We start from the raw sequence: 13,446 nt of genomic DNA on the forward strand, positions 1-13,446 counted from the left end.
ACTCTAACCAACTGATCTACCTGGCCAGAGCAAGGAGTGGAATTATTTTTGTTTAATATTTATTATCGAAGCCTAGGACAGTATCTGCTAAACAGACCCTTAATAAATATTTAATGAATGAATGAATACATTCTAACTGCCAATATTAATTACTATGTTTACTAGCAAGAGTTAATGAACTTAATGAATTGAGCAAATTATTGGTGAAATGATTTAGTTTGAATGAATAAGTTACTGTTATTACTGAATGAACTCCTGCCTGACATATATATTAGTTTCCCCTCCTAGCTATCTTATTCTAGAATATTTTCATAAATGGGAGCTGACCAATAAATTACATTTGAGTATTTATATGTGAGAATTTCATTTATGAAAGATAAAACATGGGATTGTTAGGAATTACACTAGAATATTTGTTTCTCAAGTTATTTTTAGCATTTTGTGTTGATATCTTGATATAGGAACTGGGATTACCATGGTTTAATCCTTTTTTAAAAGTATATTTTATTGATTATGCTCCTACAATTGTCCCATTTTATTCTTCCCTTTATCCCCCTCCACCCTGCACCCCCCCCCCCATCCAACCTCCACCCAACCTCCAGCTCTCTTAGTTCCTGTCTATATGGATAATACATGTAAGTTCTTTGGCTTCTCCATTTCCTATAGTACTCTTAACCTCCCCCTGTCTATTTTGTACCTACCAATTATGCTTATTCTCTGTACCTTTTACCCCGTTCTCCCCCTTCCCCTCCCTGGTGCTAACCCTTCATGTGATCTCCATTTCTGTGATTCTGTTCCTGTTCTAGTTGTTTGCTTAGTTTGTTTTTATGTTTTTAGGTTCAGTTGTTGATAGTTGTGTTTGTTTTCATTTTACTGTTCGTAGTTTTGATCTTTTTCTTTTTCTTAAATAAGTCCCTTTAACATTCCATGTAATAAGGGCTTGGTGATGATGAACTCTTTTATTTTTACCTTATCTAGGAAGCACGTTATCTGCCCTTCCTTTCTAAACGATAGCTTTGCTGAATAGAGTAATCTTGGATGTAGGTCCTTGCTTCTCATGACTTTAAATACTCCTTTACAGCCCCTTCTTGCTTGCAAGATTTCTTTTAAGAAATCAGGTAACTTTCTCCTTTTCTCTTGCTGCTTTTAAGATTCCTTATCTTTAATCTTGGGTAATTTATTTATGATGTGTCTTGGTGTGTTCTTCCTTGGGTCCAACTTCTTTGGGACTCTCTGAGCTTCCAGGACTTCTTGAAAGTATATTTCCTTTGCAAGATTAGGGAAGTTTTCCTTCCTTATATCTTCAAATAAGTTTTCAATTTCTGGCTCCTCTTCTTCTTCTTCAGGCACCCCTATGATTCAGATGTTAGTACATTTAAAGTTGTCCCAGAGGTTTCTAAGCTTCTCCTCATTTTTTTGAATTCTTTTTCTTCATTCTGTTCCAGGTGAATGTTTATTTCTTCCTTCTGTTCCAAACTGTTGGTTTGAGTCCCAGTTTCCTTCCCTTCCCTGTGGATTCCCTGTATATTTTTCTTTATTTCACTTTATGTAGCCTTCACTTCTTCCTTTATTTTATGGATGTACTCAGTAATTTCTGTGAACACCCTGATTACCAGTGTTTTGAACTCTGCATCTGATAGGTTGGCTATCTCCTTGTCGCTTAGTTCTTTTTCTGGAGTTTTGATTTGTTCTTTAATTTGGGCTATATTTCTTTGTCTTGGTGCACCTGTTACATTGTAAGGGATGGAGCCTTACATATTTGCCAGGGCAGGGCAACCCAGTTCATTGTGATGCTGTATGTGGGGGAGGAGTCAGAGAGGGAACAATGCTGCTTGCCTGGCTCTTGTCTGGCTTTCAGTCACTTCCCCTACTACCCACAAGTGAGTTTTGCTCTTCTGGGCTGATTCCCAGTTGGGTGGGTTTGTGTACATTCTAGGACCCTGTGGGTACCCCCAACAGACTCTCCTGTGAGAGTAGGGGTTTCTTCCACTGCTACAACCTCCACAGGTTTTTACAGCCAGAGGTTTTGAGGCTTTATTTCCCATGCTAGAACCCTGGGTTGCGTTTCACTGCCCTGTTGGTCCATTTCACTGCCCTCTTGTTCCTCCCAGTTTATCTGTGTGTGAATGTGGGATTGCCTGGTCTACAGGCCGCCACCCCACCTGCCAGGTCTGTCAGCCACTGTCTTGTGGTGCATCATTTCCACCTGGCTATCCATCTCCAACCCTCCTGTCAGTCTGAATGTTTCTTCTTTAAGTCTTTGGTTGTCAGACTTCCATACCGTTCGATTTTCTGGCAGTTCTGGTTGTTTTTTGTTTTTAAATTGGTTGTCACCCTTCTTTTGGTTGTGGGAGGAAGTGAAGTGTATCTACCTATGCCCCTATCTTGGGCAGAAGTTGCCCCAGCTTCTTCATTTTTAATAAATTGATGTAAGTCCAAGTTCTGTCATCTAGTTGGGGATTTAGCATCAGACATTATTCTAATGGGGCTATCATACCCTGTGCTTGGTACCCCACATCACCAAAACATTAGGTCCCCCGGACCCATAGTTTTCACTGACTCCTACTATGACGCTTACTACCCTAGCATGCATGGTCCCTTCAGTTTTGGTGTTTTCCTGCCTTGCTGTGCATCGGAAGAACTTTGCAAAGCATGCTTGTTTCTCTGCTCAGGCTCTTATTTCCCTATGTGTACCACACAGTCATCCCTTCTGAGGTCTTTGCCTCTCCAGGGCACTGCCACTTAGCACTACACATCAGTAACCTTTTGTTTTAGTTCTCATGGCCTTCAACTTTAGTATAAAGAAAATATCTATCTATCTATCTCTATCTCTATATTTCTCTTGTCCATTGGGGCCACTTGCATAACTTGTGGCTGATTCATATATTTATAGATCATGGGAGGGAAAACTTTAAGAAGCTTCAACTTTCTGTCCTACAAAAGTACATGAGGTAGGGAAACACTAAGGCTCTGGATACTTGATTTGAATTTGTGGGAAGGTATGGGAGGCTGAATTGAAACATACAGGGAATAAAAATATCTTAATTATCTTGCTACACACTCTGACCTTGCACATTATCAGTGTCTCCTTCTGCATAGGAATCTTCCTTTATTTCTAATATTTTTAATAAACAATGAAAACTGTCCTTACTTCAATTCCTCCTCTGTCAAATCAATAGAACTGCTTCTAGTTCTTCACCGCACATTTCCTTTGGGACCCACTATGAACTGTTCCCTACCTGCTAGATTCTACACTGTATTCCAACCCCAAAATTTGATCTTAACTTACTTCTCTTTTACTACTTTTTGTTATTTGACTCTATTGATGACCCTCTTTTTTAAAATTCTTTTCCTTTTTTTGCATTTTTGAAATAACATCATTCTACTTACATCTTCTCTAACTTATTTTCTTATCTCCTTCATTAAGTCTTTTCTCACTTCTTCCCACATGAAATTCCCTCTTTGTTTCTGTTTTAAAACTGAGTATACTGTCCATCGGTCAAAGAGTTGATTAATTTTATTGCTTTACCTCACAACTCTTCACTGTTGATTTCCAAATCTGGATCTCCTAGTGTGTTATCTCAGCATACTTTCAGACACATATGTCCATTTGCTTTATTGGACAGTTCTTCTCGTTTTAAAATACTCTGAAATTCATCATGCCTAAAGCTTTACTGTGGTATTAAGTTACCCTCATGACTTCCCTCAATGGCATCAGCATTTTCAGCTTCTACAATTTAAGGCCCTGGTCTTTTTAAATTCCTCTTGCTCTCCTACCTCCAGCTTACATGCAGTGAGTCACCACCAAATCCTATGATGCTTCCTTTAAAAATCACTTTTATTAGTCCTTTTTCTTTATTCCGACTCTTTCCATCCAATCAGTAATGTGGATGTCTACTTAGTTTCTCAATTTTCAATTCTTCTCCCTCCCCTTTTGTAAACATTAAAGTAAAATTATCTTAAGCTTCCATTTCATCTTGTCTGTATCTTATTCACAAATTATTTTATAACCTTCTTTTCATAGGATAAAAAGGATAAAACTCAACTCAACTCAAATTTTATTTTTTTCCTCTTTTTTCAGCTTTATTGAGATATAATTGACATAAACATTGTGTAGGCTTAAGGTATACAATGTGATGATTTGATACACGTACATATTACAAAATGTTTACCACAATAAGGTCAGTTACATCCTTCACATCACATAATTACCATTTTTCGTTGTTGTTACAGTAAAAACAATAAAGTTCTACTCTCTTAGCAACTTTCAAACATACAACACAGTATGTGTGTGTGTGTGTGTGTGTGTGTGTAGAATAATCGACATTTATTTAACACACATTAAATACTTCACATGTTACTAAAGATGTTGTAACTGTTATCCCAAAACACCAATTGGGGCTCCCTTGTATGTTACTACCTGTTTCTCCCTTGCTGCCTTTAAATTCTCTGTTTGTCTTTCATATTTACCATTTTAATGATGATGTGTCTTGGAGTGGGCCTCATTGGGCTCCTCTTGAATGGGACCCTCTGTGCTTCCTGGATTTGTGTGACTTTTTCTCTCCTTCAATTAGGGAAGTTTTCCATTGTTACTTTTTCAAACATGTTCTCTATCCCTTGGTCCTCTTCTTCCCATTCTGGTATCCCTATTTTATGGATATTATTATGTTTCAGGTTGTCCTGCATTTCTCTAAATGCCTCTTCATTCTCTCGGAGTCTTTTTTCATTTTCTTGCTCTTTCTGGGAGCTTTTTTCTACCTTATCCTCCAGCTCGCTGTTTTGATCCTCTGCTTCATCTAGCCTGCTTTTGATTTCTTCTACTGTGTTCTTCAATTCAGAAATTGTATTCTTCATTTCTTCTTGTGTCTTATTGATAGTTTCTATGTCCTTTTTCATGGTGATATAGTTTGCAATAAGTTTCCCTGTAGTTTTTTATAACTGTCTCGGAGCTCATTGAGCTTCCTTAGAACTGTTGTTTTGAGCTCAATATCTCATAGTTTACTTGCCTCTATTTCATTTATTTCTCTTTCTGGGGATTCCTCCTTTCCTTTAGATTGAGGGGTGTTTCTTTGTCTTCCCATTGTTTGTGAGGCTCATCTCTTTTGCTTCTCCTTCTTAAATTGATCTATCTATGTTACCTGACTTTGTGGTGTGACCTTCTATGGTAGGAGACTGCTGTTTTTTCTTTCTGGATCTGCCTCTGATGATATCAGATGTTTACCCTGTCTGACCTTAGGCAGTCTGTTCAAGACTTTCAGGAATCTACTGTCTGTGACTGTCTCCTTCAGCTGTTAATCTAGTCACGCTGCATTCAGCAGTCTGGCTTAGAGACACCACAGGGAAGGGCCAAGAACCTCCTGGGGGCAGCATTATTGGGTCCTCTCACAATGCTGCCACTCAGGGGAGTGGTCTACCTTAGCCAGATGGCTGCTGCCATATAGGGGAGGAGTCAGCACCAGGATCTTGCCAGCCACTCTCTCAGCTCTCTCCCCAAAGCCTTCATCTCCAGTCTCTCCTCAAGTGTCTCTAGACCACTCTGCATCCCCTTTAGCCAGGGATCCACTATCTGTGGCTGCCAGTCTGTACTCAGTAGGCTGGCTTAGAGACACCACAGGGCGGGGCTGAGGCCCTCTTTGGGGCGGGGCTATTGGGTTCTCTCATGCTGTTGCCACTCAGAGGCATGGTCTGCCTGAGCAAGATGGCTGCTGCCATGTGGGGAATGAGTCAGCACTGGGATCCCGCTGGCTACTCTCTCAGTTTTCTCCCCAAAGCCTCCTTCCCCAGTCTCCTCAGGCATCTCTAGCCCACTCTGCCCCAGCCTTTGCTGAAGCCCCGGGTAAGTGGCTGCCAATAAAAATTTATGTGTTGGCCCTTTAAATGGCTCTTTGTATCTCCAGTCCCCTGTCTCTGGCCGAGAGCAACCCTTCCACTCTTCACAGCTGGCTGTTATCTGTATACTTTTTGGGCTCTGGTGCTGTAGGTTGGAGATCCCCGTTTATGGTTTAGATCCCGCTCTTCTTGGGGATCAAACTGGCCGTTTCAATATCCATCTGGTGCTGCTGCCCGTGGGTGCCATGCCTGCCTTCTTGAGTCTCTACCGTACTTGTTACCAGTTAGGTTGTGCTAAGGCTGATTCTTCTGTCTGTCCGAGGTTATAAGGCTCCTCTCTTGCTATTGTTCAGTTGTTTATTTCAGGTGATTTCTCCCCAATTTACTTGTAATTCCAGGTTGGTCCTGGAAGGGGCCACTGTGACTATCATTCACTCCTCCGCCATCTTGATTCTCCTCCTCAACAACTTTCAAAGAATTTTCTCTCAGCTCATTTTCATTCTCTGAACCTTTTCTCTCCACATCCATTTCTCTTTGTGATCCCAATATTCTTTTACTCCTTGTTTTAAAATTTGAATTTACCCCTTCTTCCTTTCCTCCCAACTATATTTATGCTTAAATATTTGTAATTTTTAATGTAGTTTTCTTATTAAAGGTATGTCATGGTCATGATAGAAAATATCGGTAAAATAAAAATAAAAATAAAAAAATGAAAATAGAGATTATATTGTTAACATTTGCTGTTTATTTCCCAAACCACCCTCAAATTTATTTCTGTTTCTTCTGTAAAGTATTAGAGGACTATGAAAAGGATTTCTGTATTGCCTTCTACTGTCATTTAAGTATTGTGATTTAAGGATTTAAAATCTGTTCATAAAAAACTGATGTTTAATTCAAGTAATGAGAAGAGTTTTAAAATCCCCTAAACTTCAATTGTACTTTGTATAACAGTGTTAATAAAGTTTACACAGACTTTTTCATTCATTATTTCTGAGGACCAGAATTTAGGCTTAGAGGGAACTTCTCTCTAAGATTCTGACAAAGATTAGGAAAACACAGAGTTGCCTCTTAAAATTTAGGAAGACACTAAATTGGATCTTAACTGTGGTAGGTAATTAGATTCTATTGCTTTTTACCAATTTATTTTCTTTTAACTTCTTTGGGAGATTGGTGAATTTTTATCAGTTATCTGAATGTTTTAATTTGAAATTGTAATGAATATCTTGGGGGATTAGCATGGGGAAAACACATACACACACATACACACACACACAAACACAGAAAAAGCAATAGAATTTCAATCCCAGGAAGGACCTGTTGTTACATGTTTGTGTACAAAATTTATATTTTTATAATTAATTTATGCTATTCTAAGTTTGTTGTATTTTTTGATCAGAAGTTTGAATCATTTTTTAAATATTTAAACAAGTGAACATAGTTTGGGCATCAAAGAGCTCATTAGATAACTCTTAAAGTACACATGGTGCAAATAAGGCCACATGTTTATAAACCTGATTTGTTGGTGTTCAAAATCTAGTCAGACTACATCTGTTCTACTCAGGTAAGCTTGAGGGCTTAATGGAAGTTATGGTACTTTTGAAATAAACTAATAAATACTATGCCCCCACCACCAATGATATAGACCCCTCATAATTAGATGAAGGCCTAGTATCATTCCTCAAATACAAGGCATTGTGTTGCTCTTCACATAATACCTGCCCAGGACTATAGGAATGGTTGGAGTCAGTGATTTTAGATGTGTTTTCATTAAGATAAGGAATTTGGGAAATGCTTTTCATAACTGTGGTTTTGAAGGTATTTTTGTGGGTTGAGTGATGCAGGAGAACAGTCTATTACTGTTCAACAAAGTAATATATTATTTAAAAAGAAGTGTCTGTTCATATCATACTAAAAATATTTATTAAACATTATTTTCTATTTTATATATTCTTAATATTAAACGCTGACCTTGTATATGATTTGCATTTATTTCCTTCTCATTCTCTCTATATAATATACTTTGGTACACAAGTGATTTAAATTTTGATGAAGTCCAATATATTTGTTTTGTTGCCTGTGCTTTTGGTGTTATATCCACAAAAATAATTGCCACATCCAATATCAAGAATATTTTTTCTTATGTTTTTTCTAAGAAATTTTATTTTTAGCTCTTCCATTTAGGTCTTTGATACATTTTGAGTTAAAGTTTGTATATTATGTAAGGTCAGCTTCCAAGTCATTTATTTGCAGGTAGATGTACAATTTTCCCAGCACCTCTTGTTGGAAAGATTGTCCTTTCTCCATTAAATGGTCTGGGCCCCTGATCAAAAATCATTTGATCAAATACACAAGACTCTATTATTTTCATTGATGTATATGACTGTTCTTATGCCAGTGCCTCACTGTTTTGATTACTGTAACTAAGCTTTGTAGAAAGTTTTGAAATTAGGAAGTAGGGTCCTCCAACTCTCTTTTTTTTTTAGGGACAAAATAACTTAGTTCTTATTTATCTTTGTTGTTCTATTTCTGCAAAAAAAGAAAGGTCTTTGGCATTTTGATAAGAATGGCATCAAACTTGTTGATCACTTTGAGTAGTACTGACCTCCTAACAATATGAAGTCTTCTAGTCTATGAATATAGTATGTGCTTCTGTTTATTTATGCTTTCTTTAATTGATTTCAGCAATATTTTGTAGTTGTCTCCTTGTTTAACTTATAAGTAGTTTATTGTTTTTGACGTTCTTTTTAATAGAATTGCATTCTCCATTTCATTTATGAATGTTTATTGTTAGTGTACATAAATGCACCAATTTTTACATGTTGATTTTGTATTCTACTTAAATTGTTTATCAGTTCTAATGGTTGTTTTGTGAAATCTTTAGATATTTCTATGTATAAGGTTATCTTTATCTGCCCCAGGAGGTTACTTATTTTCCAATTTGCATGCCTTCTTTTTCTTTTTCTTACTTAAATGCTCTTGCTACTGAGTTGAATTGAAAGGGTGAAAGCATCTTTGCCTTGTTCCTGATCTCAGGAGATAACATTTCAAGTTTTTCACCACTAAGTGTAATGTTAAGTATGGGTTTTTCAAGAAGGCCTTTATCATGTTGAATAAGAGACCCTCTATTTCTAGCTTTCTTTTTTTAAATTATGAAATGGTATAGAGTTTTGTCGAGTTATTTTATTACGTGTTTTTGCCCATTATTCTGTCAATGTGGTATATTACAGTAATTGATTTTTGTATGCTGAAATATTCTTTAATTCCAAGAATAAATCTAACAGTCATGGTGTATCATCCTTTTAATATTTTGCTGATTTCTATTTTCTGGGGTGTTTTTGTTGTTGAGGATGTTGGCATCAACGTAAGGGATATTGGTCTATAATTGTCTTTTCTACATAGTATCTTTGTTGGGTTTTGGTATCAGGGTAATGCTGGACTCTGAAAATGAGTTAGTGAGTGTTCCTTCTCTTCAATTTTTTGGATGAGTTTGTGAAAGATTGGTTTTAATTCTTCTTTAAATATTTTGTGGCTTTCTGCCAAGATGGGGGCATAGGTAGATAGGTTTTGCTTCCTTGTACAACCAAAAGAAGGATAACAACCAATTTAAAAACAAAAAACAACCAGGACTGCCAGAAAATTAAACTGTAAGGAAGTCGGACAATCAAGGAGTTAAAGAAGAAACATTCATCCAGACTGATAGGGGGAAGGGGCGACAGGAGTCTGGGGCAGAGGGGAATGCAGCAAGGCATCAGCTTGTGAATCAGTAGGGTGGGGTGGTGGTTGGCAGACCAGGGATCCCACATTCACATGTGGATAGCCTGGGAGAAACAACTGGGGAATGAAACAGACCATGCAACCCAGGGTTCCAGCATAGGGAAATAAAGCCTTAGAACCTCTGGCTGTAAAAATCTGTGGGGGTTGCAGCAGGAGAAACTGTCAGTCTCACAGGAGAGTCCCCTGGATTAAAAATAAGGAGAGAATCTTAAAAACAGCAAGAGAAAAGAAGGGAACTACCTGCAAATGAATTCCCATAAGACTATCAGCTGATTTCTTCAAATAAATCTTACAGGTAAGAAGGGGCTGGAAAGAAGTATTCAGAGTTATGAAATGCAGGGACCTACATCCAAGATTATTCTATCCAGAAAAGCTATCATTTATAATAGAAGAGCAGATAAAGTGCTTCCCAGATAAGGTCAAGTTAAAGGAGTTCATCATCACCAAGCCCTTATTATAAGAAATGTTAAAGGGTCTTATCTAAAAAAAAGATCAAAACTATAAACAGTAAAACACAACAAACTCACAACTATCAACAACTGAACCTAAAAAACCAAAAACAAACAGAAACTAAGCAAATGACTAGAACAGAAACAGAATCACAGAAATGGAGATCACATGGAGGGTTATCAGTGAGGAGAGGGAAGGGGAAGAATGAAGGAAAAATTACAGGGGATAAGAGGCATAATTGGTAGGTACAGAATAGACAGGGAGAGGTTGAGAATAGTATAGGAAATGGAGAAGCCAAAGAATTTATATGAATGACCCATGGACATGAACTAAGGGAAGAGGGGAAGGCTGGAGGGAGTGTGGGTACTGGGTGGAGGGGGAAAAAGGGAAGAAAATATGGGACAACTATAATAGCATAATCAATAAAATATACTTAAAAAATAAAATTCAATATTTTGTAGAATTCATGGGTGAAAGCATCTTGTCCTGGGCTGTTATTTGTTGCCTGGTAAGACAACAAAATATAATTTTTTTTTATATTTTGACAAAAATTTTTATCAAAAAAATAAAAATGAAAAAATAATTTTATTTTTCAATTGTAATTGACATCCATGTTATATTAATGTTTCAGGTGTACAGTTTAGTGACTCGACATTTATATAACTTATAAAGCGATCACCCCAATAAGTCTAGCACACAGGTGACACCATACATAGTTACTACAATATTATTTACTATATTCCCCATGCTGTACTTTACATCTCTGTGGCTGTTTTTATAATTGGTATTTTAATCCCTTAATCCCTTCCCTTTTTTCACCAAACTCCCCTATCCTCTACTCATCTGTTTTTATTTATTTTGTTTTTTAATTCCACATAAAAGTGAAGTGACATGGTATTTCTCTTCTCTGTCTGACTTATTTCTCTTAGCATAATACTCTTAAGTCCATCATGTTGTTGAAAATGGCAAGATTTCATTCTTTTTTATGATCTAGTAATATTCCTTTATTGTCTTTATCCATCCATCTATCAATGGACACTTAGATTGCTTCCATATCTTGATTATTGTAAATAATGCTGCATTGAACATAGGGATACATGTGTCTTTTTAAATTAGTGTTTGGGTTTTTTAAGATAAATACCCAAAAGTAGAATTTCTGGGTCCTTCCTTGTTCCTTGTTATAACCTTGCTTAAAGTTTATTTTGTGTGATATAAGTATTGCTACTCCAGTTTCTTTTTTCATTTCCAATTGCACAAAACATCTTTTTCAATCTCTTTGCCTTTGGTACATGTGTGTCTTTTGATATGAAGTGGGTCTCTTGTAGGTGATATGTATGGGTCTTGTTTTCTTACCTATTCCGTCACCCTATTCTTTTGATTGGAGTGCTTAATCCATTTACATTTAAACAAATTGATGATAAGTCTATAGTTATTGCCATTTTATTATTCATATTTTTTACCTTCATTTTCTTCTTCTTAAAGAAGTCTAACATTTCATGTATTTGTCCTTTGAGCCTAAGTGACAGCCTTGCTGAGTAGAGCAGTCTTGGTTGTAGGGTTGTAGGTACATGCTTTTTCATCACGTTGAATATTTAGTGCCAGTCCCATTTGGCCACCAAAGTTTCTTTTGAGAAATCAGCTAACAGTCTTGTGGGAATGTCCTGTAAGTAACTAACTGCTTTTTTTCTTGCTGCTTTTAAGATTTTGCCTTTGACTTTAACCTTTGGCATTTTAATCATGAAGTGTCTTGGCGTGGGCCTCTCTGTGTTCATGTCGTGCGGGACTCTGCACTTCCTGGACTTGTATGCCTATTTCTTTCACCACGTTAAGGAAGTTTTCTGTCATTCATTCTTTCTTTCTTTCTTTTAAAATATTTTATTTATTTATTTTTAGATAGAGGGGATGGCAGAGAGAAAGGGAGAGAAGCATCAAGGTGCAATTGCCTGTCATGCGCCCCCTACCAGGGACCTGGCCCACAATCCAGGCATGTGCCCGGACTGGAAATCCAACTGGTGACCTGTCACCGTCCATCATTATTTCTTTAAATAGCTTTCAATTCACTTCTCTCTTCTTTAGGTATCTCTATGATGTGAATGTTGGTGTACTTGGTGTTGCCCCAGAGGCCCCTTAAACTATTCTCATTTAGGGGATTCTTTTCGCTGTTTTATTGGATGTTTCTGCTACCTTTTCTTCCAGATCTCTGACTTGATCCTCTCTTTCATCCCATCTGCTGTTGATTCCCTCTAATATATTCTTCGTTGCAGTTGTAGTCTTTGTTTCTGTTTCGTTTTTTAAAGTTTTCTACATCCCTTTATATGTTCTTTTTATATCTTTGTTAAAGTTCTCACTGAGTTCATTGAACATCCTTATAACTAGTGTTTTGAACTCTGCATTTGGTAGTATGCTTGTCTCTTTTCTGTTTTATTGTTTTTCTGAAAGTTTCCCCCCCTGTTTTTTATTGGAGACATATTGCTTTGTCTCCTTACTTTGACTATCTCTGTGTTTGTTTCTATACATCAGGTAGAGTTGCTTTGTCTCCTGGTCTTGGTAGAGCGGCCTTACATAATAAGTATCCTGAGGGTTCGAGTGGTGCAGACTCCTTGGTCACCCTGGATGCTCTGGGTGTGTCCCTTCTGTGGTTTTCGTATGTCCTCCTAATGTATTTGAACCTTGATTGATGTTGACACACCAATGTTGAAGATTAACCTTCATGCTGTTCGGTTGTGAGAACTGGCTGTGACTATAGTGGAAGACCTGTTGTACAGGAGATAATTCCATGGAGCAAGATTTGCTTTGGTGGGAATCTAGTGCCTGATAAGTTTACTTTTTATGTGTGTCATTTGCAGAGGTAGTTGCATGGTGTTCTGGTGTGTTCTGATGCTGGCCACTCATTGTGTTGGTTCTGTGGCCTCTTATGAGTGGCTATGGTACTGAAATAATGTGGTGATAAACAAAAAATTGTTTAAAAATAGATTAAAATCTGTTAATTCAGTACATCATAATAGTTATGAATTATTTCAAGTTTTTATACAATTTTTTTCACATCTCGGGAATGTTACTATATCTGGAGAAGCATTTAATTTCTTCTGTACCCAAGGAAGATCATGCACAGGAGTAACTGAATGGTCAATGGAGTTAATAATATATGGCCCACATTGTTAAAAGTAAAGTTGTTGTAAATATTTAATATTTTTCAAATGATACATTTCACTAAATAATACATTTGCTTAACATAAAAATGCAAAAAATTTGCTTTTGAATGTTTCATAGTGTTTTTGAATTGTTCTTATTTTATCCTTTGCAATTCCAGAATTTGACAAAATAAATTAATATTGTTATGGACTGATTATTTGTGTATCCTCAAAATTCACATGGTGAAATCCTAATACTTAT

This window comes from Pteronotus mesoamericanus, unplaced genomic scaffold, assembly GCF_021234165.1.
Source record: "Pteronotus mesoamericanus isolate MK-2021 breed Mesoamerican mustached bat unplaced genomic scaffold, CSHL_Meso_final contig_73, whole genome shotgun sequence".
NCBI classification, from domain to species: domain Eukaryota; kingdom Metazoa; phylum Chordata; class Mammalia; order Chiroptera; family Mormoopidae; genus Pteronotus; species Pteronotus mesoamericanus.